At 46.8% G+C, this 22,830-nt stretch overlaps 1 protein-coding gene across 2 annotated transcripts in view; it reads right to left on the minus strand.

Moving 5' to 3' along the window:
* The window catches only part of LMF1 (lipase maturation factor 1), a 181,030-nt gene that overhangs the window by 29,051 nt on the left and 129,149 nt on the right, over positions 1-22,830 (minus strand). The gene's annotated exons all lie outside the window — the stretch shown is intronic.

The raw sequence follows: 22,830 nt of genomic DNA on the forward strand, positions 1-22,830 counted from the left end.
ACTGAGTGTCTTTCTCTTGCTGGACAATATTTAAATGCATAATTATAACAAACAGATGGTATCAACCCCTGTGGTGATTTTTAAGAATTTTTTATTAAAGCACAGTATTAATCATGGTAATTGGGTAGGAACTTTAAGGTTATAAAACTAGAGCATGTCTAATGAGCGAGCTCCTTATAGGAGGAACTGAGGTTTTTAATCTAATAATGTCAGTTTTATGGATTATGACTGGAGTTTTATGAAGTGTGATATGAAATACTGTGGATTCATGGCTCTCACTGGATTAATTTGGAAAAGTAGTTTTCCTGGTTCTAGGCCCAAAAACAATTATTCCTTACATTTCTGTCCCCTATGCTGTTACCAAACCCCTCTGTCAGAAAACGGGCACCTACACCCATAACTTTTTTACAGGTTAGACTTCTTTGTTTGGCTGGTTTTATATTTTTTAAATCGCAGATTGTTATAAACATACAGTAGGTAGGAGAAGCTCATATTCTGTGTAGCAGACTCTACATTTGTCCAGAAGGAACAACAACGGGCTGTAAACTCTTAAACAAGGTCTGGGGTTGGCTGGAGCTCGCAGGCTCCATCCGAGCACGGGGACATGGTCACCAGGCCACTGGAACTTTCTGGTATTAAGCCATTGGCACAGAAGAGCCAAAATTGGGGTGCCTGGAAGAACTATAATTTATTTTAAGAGAAAACCATAGGAGCAGAGGGCTGGAAGAGACCTCAAGAAGCCGTCCAGTCTCTACCCGCACCCTAGTGTTTGTCCAAACTCTTCCTAGAAGCCTTGTTGAGTGATGGAGCCAGGTCCTTGGCCCTCCCTGGAGTATTTGCTTCACCATCAAAAGATTATTCCTAATAACTCCCGACTCTGCGTTGACCATATTTAATCCCGTGACCCATTCTCTGCTCCCTGGCATCAAAGTCTACTCTTCTATCTACAATAGCATTTCGCAGAGGTGAAAACTCTTTGTCCACTGCCCCTTGCCTACCAGTAATGTTCTCGTTTGGATTAAATGATCCCAGTTGGTCCAGCCCTGCCTTGTGAATCCAGTCTCTAGATCTCTGCTTATTCTCACTGTCCTCTGGATTTTCTCCAGCTGGGACATCTCTTTCCTGAAGGGAATGCCCAAACCTGAGCCGCAGCTTTAGCTCTGGCCTTCCAGCGGCAGAGAGGAGGAAGCGTTCATGTATTTGGAGTACAAAAAAGTTATATATTCCGGTAGGAACTTTGCCATTCCTGCAACAGTGCAGCCCTGCCGACTTGACCACATCGCCAAGATTATTCTGAATTCTCATTGTGTGTGCCAATGCCCTTTACCTGAGCATGGTCTCCTAATATTAGACATAATTAATGAAAACCCTGAATATCCCCAGCTAGAGCCTGGGGAAACCCGTCGATAAATCCTTCCCTCTGACACTGAGCCATTGATAACCGCTGAATAGACTTTCCAACCCGTTTTGTCTGCCGGACAGTATTTCCTACTTCTTATAGACCCCGTTCTCTTGGGTTGTTTATGAGTTTTTATGTGAAACAGTTTCAAAAGCCTCAGTAAAAGCATATATTGTCTATCCTCTATTCATGCGCCCTGTTTTGTCAATGAAGGAAAGAAGACTGCTTTTACACAGGCTGCTCCTGGCAAAACCACGGCAGCTGTAGTTATCCCCCTTGTTTTTTGGAGGTATTTAGAAATGGTCTGTTTCATCATTTTTTCCCCAGTATTTTTCCGGTAATGGCTCTGTAATGTCCTGGCTCTTCGGTTTTTCTGTCTTTAGAGGACAGGTACTTTATTAGTTCTTCTCCATTCTCTCATTACTTCACCTATGTTCTACGAATTCTCAAAGATAATCACTAATGCTGACAGGATTTCAACAACCAGCTCTTTAACAGCCTGAGGATAGATTTCCTTAGGCTCAGATGACTTGAAAAGATCTGACTTAGCTCAGTGCTCTCCAGCTCTCCCCTGCTTGCGGCTGAGGTCATCCTGCATTGTTACTGGTATTAATTATACCGACAGCCATGTGAGATGTGACTTTTTAGTGATGACTGTTACAAAAAAGGCACTAATCATTTCAAGATAAAACACAGTCCAAACTCATCAACTACGAAAAAAAAAATAGGATGTAGAAAAAACAAAAGTAAACCTCCTTCCCTACACACAAAATACTTACTCAGCCTGTGCTAGTCAAAGCTGGAGAAAAAAGAGCCCAGCTCATCTGTGCTCTGTCAAAACTGCAGGACCTGGGTCCCATGTGGATCTTCTCATCGCAGATCCCCACACGATCAGCTCAGATGATGGGGACGGCAAGGACCCATCCTCCTGACTGAGCTGCTGCTGGATCTCCAGAACTTCAGAATGATCCTCAATGGATTGTGCATGTCACCAAGGAAAGAGGAAATCTGTCTTTTAAACTGGATTTTATGGATCCTTATGGAGGAGCAGATGTGACGAGGAGCGCAAGTCCACACCCAAGAACGCCTGTGCCGTGCCCTCTGGAGCTACCAGGGAGAGCGGTGGCATTCGGCACCGGCAGGACCATCTGGTCACCATCCCTTTCCATCCCATCCCACACATCCACCAGAGCTTTTGGGGAAAAGCTCCGCAGGCTGCTCGGCTCCCCACGGGAACCAGAGAGAAGGGGAGTCTGGAAATGACCCAACCAGGCCATGTCTTTGAGCAGAGGGAGACGCGTTGGAACAGGCTGCCCAGGGCAGTGGTGGAGTCACCATCCCTGGAGGGGTTGGACGGACGGAGATGAGGTTCTCAGGGACACGGGGCAGTGGTGGACTTGGCAGTGGTGGGTTAATGGTTGGACCCAATGATCTTAATGGTCTTTTCCAACCAAAACGATTCTATGATTCTATGAAATCCCGATGGTACGGGTGACACCAAGGGAAAAGGAGATTTGCCATCACCCACCTCAATCTGTTTGCCTGGTCTCCCCAGCATCACTCCTCACTTCTCTGCTCCCTTATTCTCTTTCTGGTTCTCCTCTGGGCAGCCAGGCTGGGTGACAGGCTGGTGGCCACACGCTGGTGCCGCTGGAATTGAAAGCACACGTGCTACCGGCTGCGTTGGGGACGCTTCATCACGCACAGCTTCTGTGCCATCTGTGCCTGGGACGGATCTTTAAAAAGAAAACACCAGCGTCCTCCGAACAGGCAGACATCGCTTTGGTTTGGGGGAAGCGGTTAACTCCGCTCTTCTGAAACCTGTGGCCCCACCACCACAGAATCTCCTGCTCTTAGGACGAGCTGAAACTCAGAACATCAAAAGTTGGCCCTTCCTGTAAGAGATAGGAAGGGCAAGCCTCAAAAGCCAAATTTGATTTTCGTGTGCCTCCAGTTACTTGCGTACCATGAAAACACAGCCTCCCACAAAGAAAAACAGGCTATCATTCCCCCATCTGGTTTCGGTTTGAAAAATACTTATATATGTAGTTTTTCCCAAAAGTTATTGCAGGCACGGGTAAAAAATTCCCATTAAATGACAACAGCAAGAACGTTTAATTTTCCCTTATTATTAATTTCATCTCTTGTTAACTTCTTGATTCAATATTTGCATGAGGATTTAACCTCTGCTTTGCAGAGCTATTTAGTGCAGAAAATAACCACCTCTGTCCACTTGTTCTGTTTTAGATAGTGGATAAAATGGTTTTGGGAATCCCACAGAAGTTCAGAAGGCTTTTGGAAGTATCAGGAGAAAAAGGAGCAAAGTCGGTTGTGCCAGTGAGACGAGAAAGAAGAACGTGGCTTGACTTGGGTGACTCAGTGAATAAGGTGATCTCAACTTAATTCACATTACAAAACAGCCCATGAGAGAAAGCAAAGCCCCTCTCTCCAGCCCTTATCTGCCGGGTTTCCAAAAGCACCTACCGAGCTCGCTGGGAACACTGCAAAGTCAGGAAATAGCCCAAATTTGGTATCCAAAATATTATTTCATAGGCTAAGGCTGAATATTTCCTTCCCACAAGATGATAGGAAAGAACCCACATGTTATTACCACATTTAATACAGAAATAAGAAAATAATAAACGTTGAGACGTCCCTTGCACCATTGCACACACAAGCTGCGCAACTCTAGTTAGCGGGAGGTTAACTCAGACATGACCCAAGATATGCAACTTATTCATTTAGAGTGAGAGGAAGTACCGAGAATTCAAAACATTTTATAATTCACATGCTATATACAGATTTTTGTTTGCCTGAGTGGCTAAGGCTGGGGGATTGAAGAACTGTGTTAAAAGAGACCCACATAAAAAGCACAGGTCAGTACTTCAACTATTTATAAAGAGTTGTACAGTTAGAATCTCTCCCAAACTTATAAGTGTAGAATGGAAGTATTGAGGAATGAAATAACTATTGAGGAACGAAATAACTATAGATTCGCAAATGCAATCCTGCAGCAATCTTAACTCAAATTTGTTCTTGAACTGGGTCAGGTTTTGACATATTACAAATTGCACTGTAAGGCTTTTGCAATCCCTGGTCTAAGTACCTGGTCTAAAGTTACAAACAGAACTGTGCTAAAGCAACAGGGAACCAAACCCTTTCCATTCCCGTTATACACCCAACATTTGTTCTTGATCTAAATGTGAAGCAATATAAATGTCTCACTCCATACCCATTTTTAATTTGTAGCTATATGAACCACCTACTGTAGTTCCCACAGATTAAGGGATTTGACTGCGGAACATTTCTACGGATAAGCACAACTTCCAGATTTTCAATGGAAAAAATTTTAAAGAGAAGCAAGAGAGTGAAAGCGAAGTGATTATATATTTATATACATATAAATAAATATAATATATATACACACATAAATCTCACACTCCAGCCATCCACCTGGCCCCCAGCAATGAGTAGTCAGGAGAAATATGGTGTCAAAAGAGTTAAAACTTAGTTTCTTTTATTTATCAGGTAGCCCAAGACGTTGCACTAAGTTGCACTCCAGGAACGTTTATACATTTAACTCGATTACCAAAGTACTGCGTGTGAATTTAGGATCGGTTGCTCGTTTTGGGTCTGAAACCCAACTGGGTCCCTCCTGTCCTGCTCCTGCAGAGCCCAGATGTGTCTGCAAATTACTGACTTTGACACATTTATTCTGCTCTGCAGCTTTGTTATGTAAAATACCTCTTGTTATGTCATGTAAAATACCTCTTGGTGTTGCTTAATCCATTCACTCTTTTGCTAGAGGCTACAGTGTTCCACATTAATGTATTACAGGCTAAATAACTGCCCAAGGACTGTTTCTGTTTTATGTAAGTGTTGGACCAATATAAAAATGAGAGAATAATTTTACAGAAGGAAGGAATTTTTTGCCACTCTGCTCTGAATTATCAACATCTTCCCACCCCTGATGGCAAAGTTACCTCCTAAAGAGAGAAGCTGTCGCGAAGACACTTAATGGCAAAAACCTTTCAACACCTTATTTATTTTTTTACTGGAGGCCAAAGAGCATTCGCATGGACCAGCAAATCTCGAGGAGCTTTTCAGCAGCATCCTACATTAGAAGACCAATTCAGATAATTTCTTCCTAGTTTTACTCCAATTTGTTCCAAAAAGTTGATTTTAGTGGCAGGCCGCCCAGATGAGGTTGCTGTTTAAGGTGAGGAAGGCAAGTCCACGTAAGACCAAGTGCTCCAAGTTCGGGTCGGAGAGTTTCTCCATGGAGAACAAGTCAGCACATGAGAAGAACACGGCAAACGAGCAAGGGAGACCCTCTCTACAGACCCTGAGCTTTCGCTGCTAAGCCAAACCAGCTCTGGGAATACCCTTGAGGCACCAAATCCCACCCATTAGCAGAAGACGTGGCAGGTCCCCACCAAAACTCCTGTGGCCGTCAGGAGGACGTGGACAGGAACAGGCAGAGGTACCGGAGTCAACTGCCCCGTTGGTTCCTACCAGCCCGAGATCAGCATCTGGCCCCAGTTCAGTCCCGAGAAAACCGTATTAGCATGTTATTACAGGGCCTTGTGTGGACTTTGAAACAGGGCTGGAAACCAAGTTCCTGATTACTCATGGCCATCAAAGAGACCACGGAACTTTCTACGGGAGAAGTAGGATGCAGAAGATCTCAACCCGAACTCCAAGTCAGGTTGTTACACCCAGGGCACCGCTGCCCTTCCCGGCATCCCCGAGGAGTGGTGACATCCCGGCGAGCTCCACACGTGCTGTTTGCAAAATGCTTTAGGATCCATCCACAGGGCACGAGCACGGTGGAAAACCAGAGCATTGTTCCTCCAGAGCACGCCTGGGTTTCTTTACTTGGCGCGAGTGCAGTGCTCGTTCTGATTAGCTCATTTCATCAATAAAGTCAAACAGCACATTAAAAAATTTCTACATCTATTAACGGTCCAAGCATTTCACTAACCAGCTCCGTCCCGCTCATTAAAAATACTTTTATAGCAAACGCAGAGCTCAAGTCCAGCAGAAACGCTCTGCTCAGAGGTATCTCCAGATGGGTTATATTGGAAGGAGCCCCACACCACGCACTCCGGAGGGACACTTGGCTCTGCCCTCCATCTGCCTCCTCCATGGGGAGAACAGGTTGCAAGAGGTTTTTTCCAACCATAATTTGTGGATTTATCAAAACATTACATGGGCCAGACCCAGCTCTGAGCACCTTCCCCAGGAACCCAGTTCCCATGCACGATGCTTGAAGACCATCATTCTGGCTTGTGGGCCATCAAATCTGAGCTTACAGAGGTGACTCACAAGTGGGATTTCCATCCTGTGCCTGATTATTTTCTTCTTGTAGTAACAGGAACAGGGTCAGGCTACGAACTTCTCGAGCACCCGCTCTCTCCCCGTGCACAGCCCCAAACCACGGAACATCCCCAGCTCCCAAGCCCTGTGGCCACGGGCAGCTCCAGTGGAGACAGACACAAGATAAGGCAGATCAATGGCAAATAAGCTAAAAGCAGTTACCTTACCGTAAAAAAATGAGGAATGGTTTTTCTTTCCTTGCTAGCACGGCAGTGAGGTCTCAGAGTGCCCCAGCAGCGTGTTTCACGACAAGCTCTCGCCTGTTTTGGTTAACAACCAGTAGCTGGTTTGTAATATAAAAATCAGCTTTCTACTGAAAAGCGATTGAAGAATGCACCCGTGAAAAGCTGTTCCACAACCTCCTTTCAAGCTGGTTTCAAATCTGAGCTAGACACCTAGCAAATAGCATTACAGCTTTAAAAAACAATCCTAAATATAACCATGTCTTTTGGACGGCACTAGCTGGACTGGGCAATACTTGCTTAGTCAAGTTGTTCCGGGAGCATTTTGCTGCAGGTTTTTATTTTTCCTCTCTGCTGAGGTCTGCTACATACTCGGGTATGAAGACATCATAAGAAAAATTCCAACATGGCAATTCATCATGAAGTGTCATAGTTTTCCATAAGGTGCAAATTTAAGGCTATAAAACTGTCAAAAACCTAAGCGGTTACACAGGCTGCTTGTGCTGTTGGCTGGATGTGCTTCTGGAAGCGGGTGCAGGCAAATCCGGCCCGCGGGTCACACCGAAGATGCCCTTGGTGAGCCACGGAGCAGAGCGGCAGGGATGAGGAGCCCACTCCTCGGCATCCCCAGCACCCTGGGTTTCCCCAGAGGCACCCGGGTTTTGGGCACGGCAGGTTCCAAAGCCCTGGTTTGACTCATGAGTTGGTCAAACCACAGACCTCACTTCATTTGCCATTTCTGTTTCAGAGTAAGCATCACCTCCAAATATTAACGTACAGGAAAAGTATGCAGCAAAAGCATTTTTTCACCCTAGTAGACGTAATCTTCCTTTGAGGTCTGTCTTGTCTTAACTGCAATCTGGACCGGGTTGTCAATAGACACAAATCAAGAACTTGCTCACCAATCAGATGGTAAAACACAGAACTCCGCAGTAATAAATGCTAGATGATTATTGAGTTAAAGTAGAACAGTATTAAGACTAGAAAATGAAAGCCCTTTCTCCAGAACACCCTTTTCTCTACTAATGAGGACGTTCTTCACTGAGAGACATGTGGGTTCAAAACTGCCCCTGCAAGAAATGATGTGAATTAAACCCTGCTCGCTCAAATCCTGCATCAGTCTGAAGTCACATGGAACTGTTCATATTCCTTCATTGAAGGAATGCTAAAATAGTTCTGGTGAAAACACTTCCACTCCCTTTCCACGCACAGTCATGGCAGGCCCCTTCAAAATCCACTTTTTCTACAATATTTAGATGCATCTAACAATTGCCAAAATAAGAGCAAACCCCATTAGAGAAGGAGAACACATCAAATAAAAAGCTGGTCTGATAGCAAACTTTTTGCAGAGCATCCACCCAGACCTTGGTACAATTTGGATTTAATAGGTATTAAAGACAGAATATGGGGAAAACAATGTTCTTTGGAATAAATTTCAACGGGCAGGCTGAGTACCTCAAATCTCAGACAGCCCTGGCACAGGGAAATGGGATCTGTGTTACAAATTTCTTTCAAAACAATTCAAATCCAAAGTTTTGGGTTGACCAGTTGCGGAGACACAGTAGCCAGCTGCAAAAGCTGGATCGGGACTCGGCTCCCCAGATTCACTGGCATTTCCACCCCAACACAGATTCAAACTCGCCTCTTCCTTTTCAAGTTAAAAGGAAAGGACAGAACCACATCTGCAGGCCGAAGGAAAACGCAAGGAGGACGTAAAGGGGATGTCACATCTGATCAGCTTGACACTACGGTGGAAAACATCGGTGGCTTCTCTGATTTATATCTTTCTGCAGCTACTTTCTTTGCCTCATTAAAGTCCATAATTTCAGTAACTCTAAGCTCTTAGCAACATCTGCAGTAAAATATTTAGCTTGGGTCGGCTACTTAGTGTCACTGGAAGCCAAGGCTGGGCGTATTTCAAACTCCAGGATGACCTGAATTTTTCCACCAAACCCACCTCTTGCAGCACGTTCGGAGCTAATCCAGGGACAGGAGCTGCGGGTTTTCAATAGAAAACAGTTGTGGCGTGAAAACGCACCGAGAAAAACTAATCCGGTGCCTTAGTTGGGGCTGGTCACCATTTGATTTTAATAAAGCAAGCTTGCGAAAGCCTCAGGGATAAAAAATGAAGTACAGAATGTAAAAATTTTAGTAGAAATTATATGTTTAATTAAAAAATCAGAGGAGAAACACGAAGAAAGTGCAGAACAGTCACCGCACCTTAATATCTCTGTTGGCAAAATGAAGATAGTGATGGAAGAGCCCTCGCAGGTCGCTCCCTGCTGCGCTTACCCACAGCGATTCCCTCCACTGTATTAGAAAATGGGTTGAAAATTGTGACAAATATATGATGTAAGCAGCCAACACACTGACACATTGCACTGCACATTTAAAATACGATTCGAAATGCCCAACCAGTAGACACAAAGCCTTTGTTAAATTTTCCGAGGCCAAAAGAAGAAGGAAAAAAAGGCATTTTACTTACATCCCAGATGGTAGCTTAGCAATCCCCCAAGCTGTCAGTGGCAAGGACTTAAATAAATAACAAATGAAATGTACATTGGACAAAACCAGATATGCTTAAGAAAACACAAAACGTGTTAAAGAACACATTTTTATGCTGCCATCTGCAGTGGTTTCTTTTCAGTGCGGGGTGCCCTGCTTGTAATTTAGGTTACAATGGGAATGAGGTGTAAATTATGAAATTATTAAAAAAAAAAGAAGGAGAAATTTCGACACTTTCCCTCCCCGAGTTATTCCTTCTACACAAAACCAAATCACGGTGGGACGGAGCCAAGGGAGGACGCGAAGGGCCCAGGAGGACCAGGATGCTCAGGGTTGCTCCAGCCTGATTCTATGATCAAGCCAGATTTTCTTCTCTACTAATGTAAAAGCATTTTATCCAGCATCACCAGGGAGCTTTTATTTCACCTGTGCATTCGTGTGCACATTTATTTGCCTGCAGAAAACTGCAATAAATCTCCAATACACGAACTGGTTGCATCCATTTAGCAGAAGACGGCAACGCAAACATTTAAAGGAAGCTCAAGCCCTGTATTTAGGTTTGCAGAGGAAGACAGAAAAGATAAGGTGCTCTGAAGGGACATATGCAAAAGAACAAATTTTGTGCCACTTATCTAATAGGTCTGCACACATGGCATATTACGGGTTCAAAAGCTGCCTCGGGAGCCTGTCTCCTACAGGGAGCTTTGAAGATCTCAACCATGAAGAGGTTAGTGCGGTGGCTGTTTCCTGGTAGCATCGAACCGCTTTTCCCAGCACAGATTTGGCCCGTGGCAGATGGGATCACGTGAAATGCAGATCCCGGAGGATGCTGGAGAGGAAGCAGCAAATGCCACCCACTTGCAAGGTCACAGCTGCAAGGAGATCCCTGCTCGCGCTGATCGCTTACATATGAGATGAGCCTTGGAAGAGGAATGAAAATATATGTATATCAGGGTATTCCAGGAAGGGCTGTCACCGCACAGCCTTAGTGCTGGAGGAGAAAGGCTGCAAGGAGCCCCTGCATTGACAAGAACCCAACGGCAGCTGCGTTGTTATCAAGAAGAGATGCACTCTTGGCAAAAAAGCTGCTTGAGGTTTTCCAGCTCAGAATAATCTCTAGCAGAGGATGAAGTACAGCTGCCTGTCCGTGAGTAAGTTCCTACGCTCCAAAGTGAGCGTGTGACTCATTCAACAAAAACCAAGTGTATCAACATCAGCTTTGGGGCTGATTTTAAAAGGTTACTCATTATTCACCAGCAAATTGGATTTGTCAACAGACGGAGTGAGCAAAAACTCAGTATTGCCTGGTTCTCAGATTCGAGCAGCCTCGTCTAGCAAAGGGGAATAATGATCTTTTCTGAGACAGGTGACAGCTAGCATGACATTAAAACAGAGGAGGGAGAACAAGACACAGAGCAGAAGAGCCCAGAACTTGCCTGGCACTGCTGCGGCAGCATTTGAAACAGCAGCGATTAGAAAAAGCTGGGATATGAACATTCCCAGGCCTCTGCATGCCAGTACGGAGCTGGGAAAAGATGCAGAGAGCTGGGAAAAGATGCAGAGAGCTGGGAAAAGATGCAGAGAACTGGGCTAAGATGCAGAGAGCTGGGAAAAGATGCAGAGAGCTTGGATAAGATGCAGAGAGCTAGGAAAAGATGCTGGGAGCTGCGATAAGATGCAGAGAGCTGGGAAAAGATGCTGGGAGCTGTGATAAGATGCAGAGAGCTGGGAAAAGATGCAGAGAGCTTTGCTGGTCCAGTTTTTCTGCACCGCTAGCATCGTGATGAGCGTTTTGGCGCTGGGGCTGCATGCGAATGGCTGGTGCCAGGTTGGAGCAGCACGGGACGGTGAGCAGGAGGAATTGTGCTTTGTTAACTCATGTGTGCTGGAGGGGTCCGGTAAGGAGAGTCTGGTCCGCAGCCCTGGGAGGTCCTGGCTTGGGTGGGCATCGACATCCCGGACCTCCATGCTGTGGACTTCAGTCCGACATTGTTAGGGGTAGTTTTAGTACGGCTTTGTAGTTTAATTTCTTCTGACAGTGAGAAGGAACCCTTAAGGTTTCTGTAAACCAAACTGTTTACAAGCGAGTGCCAAACCAAGAGCCGGGCCCAATGTGGCCTGCGAGCAGCCAGCCCCACCGCTGCAAAATTACACGATGGAGCACAGGACGCGCCACAAGGCATTAATCTCTCAACGCACAATTTTAGCCTTGAAATCTCTGCGTGACAGATACATGAGCAGCTCAGACACGACTGAGGGAAGTTTAACGAAGCAGCAAATTACAGCTCTGCCCAGGATTTTCCACCCGAGACACCACATAGGTATTTCCCAGTACTCATGCGCTGGCAATTGTGGTCAGAGCAGCTCCTTGCTGGCGTCTTGTGGTGGCACCATTGCTGTCATGGTGCTGGTGGTCATGGGTCCCTGGGCCACATTAGGGGACGGTCACCGGAAAACAGATGAGTGGTGCCAGCCCAACACAACAAAGGGTATTTGCATGGACACAGCGAGCTCCAAAGGAGCCCTTTGGTACCTGCCTGGGGGCATCCGGTGGGTGAACCTGGTCCTGAAGACCCTCAGGGTTCCCTGTTTTGATCTTGCCCTGGACAAGCAATGGTCATTAGTCGGTGACCTCATGAGTGTTCACGACCAAATCACGAACATCTGGGACTTCTCTCAAGCTTTGCTTTCAGGATCTCCATGGGCTTTCCAAACTCAGGAGAGGACAGATGGCAAGAAGAGCAGCCGTGCGACACAGCACCTATGGAGACCGGAGCAGAGCCCCCTGGACACACCTCAGCCACCGCTCTGCAGCAGCCTCAGCTTTGGAAGACAATTAAGCTGCAGCTTAAGGAACATCAGATCCATTCCTGACCTGATCGACCCACATAAATCCCTCTGCATCCTCAAAGACAGTTGCTTTCCCCAAGTTACTCTACTTTAAATGAAAGTTCAGATTATCCTGGCTGTTGCGGACGGGATGAAGGTTTCTGCCAGTACTGCAAGGGAGGAAAATCACCACGGGGAGAGAAGCAGCGGGACCACCACGTACATCCCTGAAGCCTCCTCTGACCAGAGCATCTCCACCAAGAGCACCAACAGCCCAGCAGCCGAGGAAAACCATGACAAGGACTCTTATCGCAGCGCTGGATGTGCGGAGTATTTCATTTGGCACTCTTGGGATCTCTCATAATCTCTTCCTTTATGATTAATATTAAACAAGTCATATTCCTTATGGAATTTCCTAACTGTGTCTGTTTATATTTTTCTCTACATCATAGTTAATATTTTAAGATTGCCTCTCTCTTTTTTCTCTTTTATTTCACATTCATATGTTTTTCCTCATTTTATAAATTAGGTTTCTTGTTTAGTAGTCATGACAACATCTGACTTTGGTGGTTACACCACAGCCTGGGGCTTTTTTTTTTTTCTTTTTCTTTCCTCCCCCCAGGCTGGCTTAGAAAAAATATCCTTTAAATAAATAGAAGGATAAAATGAAAGGGGCAAGTTCAGTACTGACTCCTCCTCCTTCCCCTCCAATGACCCACTTCAACGAGACTTCCCAGCATGGTGGGTGAGGACTCATTTGGCTTTAATCCTGCAAAGTCTTATCCACTTAGTTAACTTCAGTGGGAATACTCGGAGCACATCAAGTGAAGCACATATGTAAGTCTTTAAAACCTTGAGGCCTACGCCTGAAAGGCAGAAAGCAAAAAGCTGGAGTTGCATTTTCCTTCTGAGTGTCAATCTTTGCACAACAGGGTTGGGGTGCTGTGAGGATGGGGTGACATCCCTGAGATGCTGTAGTTCAACATCACCTTCTGACCAGGGACCACATGGACCACCATCCACAGCTCCCGCACAGCCACCTGGTGGCTTTGGCATCTCTTTCTTGCTCTGGACTCTCAACATTATATTTCTGTCTTTTAGGATGCTGGTAACCAGTAGCTTAGAGAGAATTCAGGCTTATGAAGAAATAGGAGCGTATTTTATTTCAGACTTCTCCCACGAGCACAGTAAATGGCAACGGGTTACGGATCTGTGTTTACCCATGGCAAGAGACAACTGAAATTCCATGGTGTGTTTTATATACTGAATGTAAAATACCAATTACATAGATGGCCAGCCACACTGAAAGTAATGCTGAAGTGAGAGGAGGCAACAAGGAAGGGAAAAAGCTGGAATTTAACAAAGGCAGATGAACCTTTAATATGGCAGAACCTCTGGGAGCCCTGAGACACTGAGTCCAGATGTTCGGAGGTCGCTGTAACCTGACTCCAAGAAGGAAGATGATGTATTTCTTAAAATTCCCTGTTGTGCTTTAATTTACTCCAGTCTTGCAGAGGACGCATGTGGTGATCGCAGGTGGAGTTTCAGATTGACCATAAACATGAAGTCGGGGGCAAAAGACTTGAGCCGTTTCAGGTTTGGCTGCCAAGACGGTTGAGGTACAGATTTCCATGAAAACATCTCCCTCGCCTTCCCCTGCGCTCCAATAATGGGGACCAGAGGAAAAAACCTCCAGCGGAGACATCGAAGCACCAACAACCCCTTTTACTGATGGCAGCCAGGGCAGAGGCCTGGATGGAGGCTGTCCAGCTGATGGCCCCTTTTTTGCTGGGTGGAGAAGGGGAAGGAGGAAGGAAAATAGGATGGACAGCAACATTTTGAAGCCCCATTTCTTATCTGTGGTCACATTTCTTCTAAACAGGCCGAGGAAAACGATCTCTGTAGTTCTTCAGGACCCCACTGTCTGCCCCTGAACGCTTTGTGGGGAGGAAAGTAAAATATTGGCCCCGTAGTGTCTCTGGCGCTGTCCCATCTGCTCACTGAATCACAGGGATGGGGCTGATTTGGATGGGTTTCGGAATGCCCCCCCTCCCCATCCTGACCCTTTTCCCTTGGCTTCGCTCCCTCTGAGGTTTCTGGACCACAGTAACGATCAGTGTTTGATTAGGAGAACTGGCAGATTTGCCGCTGTTGCTACAGAGGGATTTGTGTGGGGATTAGAACTGATTTTCAAGGGTTGGCTATGGAATAAATGACATTATTGATGCAATAAAAGCAATCCCTGTCCCTTTCCTATTCTCCACTCCCGTCATTCCCAACCCCGCTCCAAACAAACAATGCAGCATGATTTGTTTTTTCCAGAGGAAATTCTTAAATCTATATTGACCATGCCCTGATTTTTCTGCTGCCCTTGTGCTTCTGCATTTCTCCACAGCACCTCAGCAGGTGCTCTCAAGTAGACCATGATGTGGATGAGAAATTATTGTCCTTCCTTCTCTCCCAACCTGTTCCATGCTACAGAAATGCAGAGTTCAGCAAATCCCTCCCTCCCGAACCTCTTACTTTGCTCTGGAAGAAGGGACCTGAGCTTTCATAATTCGACCTGTTCCAAAATCCACCATCTCCTCAAGGAAGGAGGATGCGGCTGAAGGAGATAGAGAGGAAAACTCTCACCTTGAATGTATCCAGCCTCCGGGACGCTGGTGCAGGGCAGCGCAGAGCCAAGCATCCAGGCAAATATTAGCAAAAGTCCTTGGAAAATGGTTAAAAATGGTTCCTGCAGAGGAATTGGTTAAGGTGAGGATGAAAATAAATTCATCAGTCTCTTGTTACCAGAAAAAGATGAGTCCTACAAAGAAACAACCAGTGATCCGTGCCTGCCAGGGACCACCCGACACTTCAGGCGCTGGAAAACCAGGCGGATAAGAACTGCTGTGCATCCCAGGGGGATGCTGAGGAGAACTTCTGAGGATATGGGCGAGGGATCAACTCAATTCCTGTGGCTCACAACCCGAAACGGGAGCAGACGAATGGAAAATGCATCGCTATGAAACATTTGCATTCTGCAGAGACCTTTTGGTGCGGGAGGGTTTGGTTCCTCGTTTCATCTGCTCGTTTTCATGGCTTCACTGGTTCCAAAGGCCCCACCAACCCCAACTGCCGTGCTACACAAGCCGTAACCTGGTACCAGTCATTCCTACACTGCCCTAAGGATTTACCGCTTATTTTGTGAGCATTTCTGTTCAACTTTCTCCATGCCCCCATGGCATCGCCTTACAAACAGGATTTGTGCAACTGGGAGACCCGTAGATGTTTAACACCAGCATGAGTTCAGTAACGATGTGTTTCAGACAAGGGAACCAGCTTTTCAAGCTTTTCGAAGGTTCAGAGCCCTGGAGCTTTATTAGCTGAATGAATCAGCTGCATGGCTACCAGAAAGCCTCTGGGGTTTTCTCTTTCATCTCTTCTCTCATCAGCATAAGTCACGAGAAGTGCCAATGCGATGAGTAGCGAACGTTGTTTTAGGCCACTTGCTTTCTCAGCCTTTGCAAAACTGGTGCTGATCTAGGGTTTCTCTCTGCCTGCAAGTTTTTCTAATTAAAGTCGGGTGTAAATTTAAAGTGCCATAGCTCTTCCTGAATAGCTCCACATGTGGACACCAAGCCCAGACCAAACCTACGTTGTGCCTGTTTAGCTTGACCCATCTTCAAAGTGGGTTGCGTATGTGTGAAACGAGCAGTTAATCGAGAACACCTCCCGCGGACAGACAAACTGCCAGGGTGCTCCTGGGAGAGACGCAGCTAAAACGCAAGCGTCCCTTGGAGGGAAGCAAAAGAAGTGAGACCTCGTGCTACAAACACTGGCCTGGAACAAGGTATTTTGGGGCTTGATGCTCAGCTAAGCTCAGCCACCGACTCAGCTTCTATCAGCGAGCAAAAGCCATTACCCTCTGCAACATGCAACGTTACCCCAAGGAAAGGAAAGGTGAGACTTGGGGTTTGCAAACCATTCTCCAGGCGAGGATAATCACGGACCATCGTGCAGCATCTCCATCCCACGTGTGGGTGGACACGCACCCCGGGAAGAGCCGGGTACCGCTGCCTGCGTCCAAGTGCAACATCCCGGCCAGCGCCGCAAACAAACCACAGCTGCTCCAAGAGCCCCTTGCGCTAATCGGCAATTTCTCTGAGTTACCGGCTCCAAAAAAACCCCCCGTTTTTATAGGAAGATGAAAGTAATGAGTGACACAGGTTTCCTGCGATTTCTAGCTGTTGCATCACTGAAGAGATAATGTCTTTGGCGGTGCCTGGGGAATCGGATGATACAGCTGTGTAAACTGCGTGTGGGCTAAAGCATCTGAGGGCTGCATCCTCATCCCAACACTTCCAAAGCCAAATAAAATCTCTCTGGAGGCAGCATCATTACAAAGAAACATTAAACCCGGCAACTCAGCTCAGAACAAGCAAATGAGTTATTTTCATCAAAGCAGGACGCTACAAAATCCATCTTCACCTCTAGCACTAAGCAGCCCGGACACCAAATTCCACAGCTTTGTCTCTGCCTCGCAATTACATGGGATTCATCAGAATGGCTTTTATTAAAGTTGCTCAATCTTTGTGCAAGGGATGGTGGTAAAACTTACACCTCTGACCTGCAGGTAGTTTTACATGCAGCTGACACAAGATGTGCTTAAATCCAACTATCCACACGCACAAAAGATGCACTAATTTAACTTGGCAGCAAATCACTTACTGAAATATGCAAATTAATTTAAAAACCTGAGTTGACGACCTGGGAGGACAGCAGGTACCAGCTGGGCACACAGGCACCTCTCAATTAACGTGGAGTCACGTTGATGGCACCAAATGAAGGTCTGGCCCACCAGTTGGTATCACAGCCGTTAACTGCAGCAAAATCCTCCCTCACCCCAAGAACATCGCGCCAAAGGCCACATCCCACTCCCAGCCCCTTCCACTCCTCCAACGGGCACGTTCTGTCTTCACATGCCTATATCTGACACCACTAAATGATTCTCTTCATAATACATGTATTATAAACTCCCTTTAAAAAAAAGCTCATACTCTGCCATCTGTTTCCAGTTAGGCTGTTCTGATTCCTTCTTTTTTTTTTTTTTTTTTTTGAAATCGAATGTAAAATGTTACTTAAAGGTCCCAAAATGTGGGTGGTGGCGGGAGAGAAACCAAAATCCAAATAGCATCACCACCATCACCCTGCCAAAAAGCCAAGGCTTGGTGAGCACCAAGGGCTGGGAAGATGCGATGTGCCCAGGTCAGATCAAGAACAAGGTACAGAAAATGTTATTAAACCTGGAAGAACTTTACCGTCATTTCAAGCCATTCCACTGAAACTGGATAAATCTACAGCTTCAATGGACATTTGACATGTATTTGTGGGCGAGTCCTTTGGCTTGGGCAACGTTAACGGATCATAATGGTTTTAGTTCGCTTTAGTAGCTACACCTAAACATAAATAAATAATCATCACTGGAAAGATGGTAACAGCACATGTTCAAGATCATGTCATTGGCTTCAGTAACATCTCCACTTTATAGCTGGTCTGGCTCTTATCAGACAGAATGTTTTATATCTACACTTATACATACATGCAATCACATGTGTAACACATACTTTATCTCGCATCCTTTCCTGGACCCAAACGCTGCAGCACAGCACCGAGCGCATCACATCTGGAGAGCGCAGATGTTCTGAAGCTCTCGCAGCCCTGCCAACTCATATCGTTTCACTGACAACATCGGCAGAATAGATTTTTCTCTTCGAGCCCAAGCACCTGGAAATTCTGCTAGAGCACTGCAGACACAAAGGTTCTGGATCGCAGAGAAATCTTGAAAATGGAATGCAAAATTAAAACAGGGGAAAAAAAAAATAATAATAAAAAAAAAAAATCCTGCCCCAGAGCCGAGGAGCCTGAACTCTCCACAACGTGTTCCCTTGGCAAGGGAAGGACCACATGTGGTGGATCTCAGCCATGTCATTTAATACGGTTCTGGAAGGTGTTGGCGAAGCGTGGAGAGCGGTGTGAAGCCTACGCCGAGCGGCACAGAAAACGAGACCCGAGAGCACCCTGGAAGGCTGTAACATGGAAGAAACACCACGGGCAGCCAGAATTCGTCGCGTTTTCGTTACACTTAGAGCAAATCTTGCAATTTGGGGATCTGACTTGCGATCTTCAAACGTCAGCGCTTAGCAATACTCCCAAAGACATGGGGCCAATGGAGCCGACCTGGTATCTGGATCTCCTTGGCTTGGCCATGGCGGTTACTGTGACACAGAGACAACACCAACCGGGGCCACCCCGACACACGTGGCACCTTCCAGCACGAACCTGACGCTCGGCTGGAACTCCCCACTCCGGCCCAGCTCCCTCCCCTCCCTGCCACCGCCTCCGTTTGCCGTCTGAGCAAACCCATGCTGCTCGGAAGCCAACCCAGGGCTCTTGGATGGCCAAAGTCCTCCTGGCCCCAAAACCAAGAGCCCCAAGTCAACAGTGAAAATTAATACAGACCTTCCTGCCGTGTTTTTACAGCCACGGCAGCGCTCTGCATCCTGGGGGCCTCCCGTGCAAATCTTGGGCGTAAAATCCCGCTCTCAGGTTTAATAAGCAAAACCGCTATCGGTAGCAAAGGTGAGATGACACATCCCCAGCCGGGGACATCTCAACAAGGTGCCTCCAAGCCACGCTAAAACCAGCACATTTCAAGTCAGACAACCAAATGCAGAGGCACCAAAAATCAAAGTCTGACAGTGTCCCAAATAACCACATTTTCTTTTCAATTTTAAAAAAAAACCCCAACAACCCGCAAAGCCAAGGCTGTGGGATCCCTCCAGAGCCTCTCTCGCGTGCCAGCAGGATGACTGATGGTAAATCACGGCAGCTCGGGCTCGGCACAGGCTGCTGCCAGGCGGCTCCGCCTGCTGGAGTCACCCACGGTCCCCTTTCCAATTAATCAAGTTCCCATACTGATTAACAGCATGATTCATGTCTCTCGTTAGGCGCATTCTGTAACAAACAAGGCTGTATTTCAAGGCCACTGGCTTAATGGTTAAAATAAATACCTTCCAAATTTCTATTTTCAAGTAGCTGAACCTTTTCCACCTTTACAACTAATTCAGACTTCCTTCAAATTATTTTTCTAAGTAATATAACAATTTGTTTTTCATTAGAGCTTGTCAAAGCCGGACCTTGGTTTATTTTGAGAGAAACCAGCACTCTCCAGAAACTGTTTAGTACAATTCGAATGACGCCCAAAGGGGTTATTGCAGCCACAATCAAAATAGAGTTTACAGCACTGGCTAGGGGTGACACTTTATTTAATGATTAAAAAAAAAGAGAGAGAGAGAAAAAAACCCCCAGCCCCCTGAATCAGAAGCTAATTAAATGCACTCCTATGGCTAACAGTAAGTGTTTCCAAGTCACTCCAACTACTGCAGAATGCAAGAACTTAACTTGTTGCTAACTAATACCAGACACCATTATACGAGCAGCGTTATTTACTGATTTGGGGTGGTATGTGCTGGTTTTCTCGTGTCTGGCACGGCAGCCTCGCCTTGCAGCAGATACGATCGAGCGGGATGTGAAATCAAATATAGAAGCGATTAAATAGTTTGGGTTCTGCCTGCTTAAGTTGGATTTTTGGGGGAGTATTGCTCAGTATTTAATTTAAGGTGGCTTAAACGTAACAGAAAATCTACACTGTAACTCCTTTGATTTCACATGCACCCAAGTCCAAAGCAGATTTTTAAACAACTCAGCTGCAAAACTATTTTCCACCGGACCATTCCTCCCCTAGCATCAAACTCCATGTTCTGCTGTTAATTTTCCTGGGATGTTCTCTGTTTTGTTTTGTTTTGTTTTTTTCTAAACCACAACAAAATCAACAAAATTTGGACTTTTGTGAAGGCTGAATCTCCTCTTTGTTTTCGGGGGGGAAAGGCTGCCCGGCCCGAGCAGTGAACACCCACTCGCTCGCAGCCTCCCGGGGATGCTGCTCCGGGGATGCTCCTCGGGGGGACCACGGGCCCTGCATCCCACCCCATGGGGTGTCCACAAGTGAAATCGGGGGCTGGCCTGGGGATATCACCTAGAGGAATATCATCTGCAGTCTCTTTTATGGTTTTAAGGGTACTCACGGTGCCGATCTTTATGGGAGAAGCGCAAACACACGCCCGAATTTTCTGGCTGCTGCCTCGTGGCAGCCCTGAGGTGGCTCCCATGGCAAATCGGTAGCGGATTTATTCTCATGTGCAACATGTTCATAAGGTAACGGCACTACTCTGCATGAATAAAGAAAAAACAACTACTTGAGCTGCGCAAATGTCCTGTAGGTGCGTAATTAAAGCACAAATGAAGGGCTTGATTCCTCTGCCACAAGCCTGGGAGTTGTGTAACCCTGATAATCCTCCTAGAGACACATCTGATTTGCACCAGCTTTAAGAAAAAGAAGAAAACCGAGCTCATATCTGACAAGTGAAAACAAACACTGGATTCAGACGCTTTCTGCAGAGAAGGGGGGAGCTGTTTAATTTTTGTTCCTTCTCGCTGGGCTGCTGCTGTGACCTCTGCTACCTCCTAAGTCAGCAACACAATATGTTGCAGCTGTGGCACTGCAGCAGCATGATTTAATTTGCGTGTGTGTGGCTGGAAGGGCAGCTCATCCCTCCAACGTCTCGCGGCATGGCAGGAGCTGGGGGGAACATCCCCCTTCGCCTCCCATGCACAGCTCTGGAGAGGAGATGGGAAAAGGATTGATGAGAGGAAAACGTCCATTTCCACCAACGTTTTTAGGGGGTTGGGGTTTGTCCAAGCCAAAGAAAAAAAGAAGGCAGAAAATACCTATCTATGCAACAACTGTTTTCTGCTTAAAAAAAGAAAAAAAAAAAAAAGAGGAAAATGACTTTTCTGCCCACTGTCCCGCGTGTTCCCAGCTCTCCAGCAGCTCAGAAAGCGGCTGTGTCCCCGTGCAGCTCCTTGGCCGGACCCCGGGAGCTCTCAGGAGCTTTTCTTTGTCAGCGCTCTGAGTTTGAGGGGGTTTTGGCTGCCGAGGTTTTATCTTTGCCTTCTGCAAGGCTGCAATTCAGCTTTGCTCTTGGCATTGTCATCCCCCTGCTTTGTGTACGGCTCCTGCTGAAAAACACCCCGAGATGGCCCGAATTTAAAGGCAAACCTCGTCGGGAGGAGGACGGTGGCAGCGAGGAACTGGCGAGCCCAGGGCTCCGCCGCTCCGGCTCCTCCGGGGAACATCTGTCCCGACGTGTGAGGCTGGGGCTGAGCTCATCCCGGCAGGACGGATCCCTCCGGCAGCTCCCGAGGCTGCGCAGAGGATGCTCCACGCAGGAGAACACGCCGGGATTTTTCAGGGACCGTGAAAGGGAGTCAGGCTCCCCAATTTCATACAAATCCAAAGGGATTTGAAGGCCTAAAACTCTCCCCACATCCTAAAAACCCCAAACTGTGCCTATATGACTATGACCCAGAACAGCGCAGTGGAAGCAAAGGATCAACCCTGCCATTCCAACAGAGCTAGCTTCATACTTTCCATTTACTATTCACTTATTTCTGGGCTTTACCTTTATGATACTGAAGCTGCTTCCCAGCTGGCACGGCCAAAACCACCCCCGGGCTGTAAGAACCCTCAGCCCCCTCGCCTTGTCCCTAACCCAGCGCTACCCACCAGCTCGGACGGGCAAGGTGGCTTTTTCCTGACTTTTTGGCTTTCCTCTCGCTTCCCCTCATCAACCCGTTTGCCAAGCAGTGTAATTTTACTGCCTGCCTCAAGGAGCCAAGAAACACGTTTGCTGGTGTAAGCTGCGCGTTAGACGTCGTGAAAAAAACATGCGGCTTCAGGGTTTTAGGAGCCAGCGCCGGAGACGAGCGAAAACACCCGCAGAGCAGCGGGGCCGTGGGTTTGCACCCTCTCCGGTTTCACTCACGCACGCTGGTCCTCGGCTCTTCGTGGCCGTGGGTGGTTGAGAGACGGACCTACGGACACGAGAAGGTGACGGTGTGAGCACAGGGGATGGAAGAGTCAACGGGGAGGGAGGGGAGACGGCGCGATGCTCTCGTGGGTGGTGTGGTGGGAAGGGGAAAGGACTTGTCTTCCTCACACGACACTGTCATCCTCCCTTTCCCTTAAAAGCACAAGCTCCTCAGGGCACGGGCAGGCTCTGGCTTGATGCTTCTACAGAACCATGAACAACAGGGTCCAGACCTCACCTGGGGTCTTCAAGACCCTCCAAGAATTCTTCTTCCACCTCCAGATACTAGCAGCCACATTTTGGACTTTATTTCTCCTGAACTTTGGGCTGCTTCAGATCTACATGCATATTTTTGAGGCTCAGACCCCAACGCTACTAAAAAAATCAGCCAATCGGTACAATCAGACTCAAAATGAAAGAATAACTCATCAAAGTGCTTTGTGAATCACTGGCCACCACGACCGCCTGCAGCTGGATTTCCATCCTGTTAAGTGAACATCACATTCAACAGCAACTATCAAGAGACGTTCAGTGAAAACTAGCCCATCGTTAGGAATCAGAG

This window comes from Caloenas nicobarica, chromosome 14, assembly GCF_036013445.1.
Source record: "Caloenas nicobarica isolate bCalNic1 chromosome 14, bCalNic1.hap1, whole genome shotgun sequence".
Lineage (NCBI taxonomy): Eukaryota > Metazoa > Chordata > Aves > Columbiformes > Columbidae > Caloenas > Caloenas nicobarica.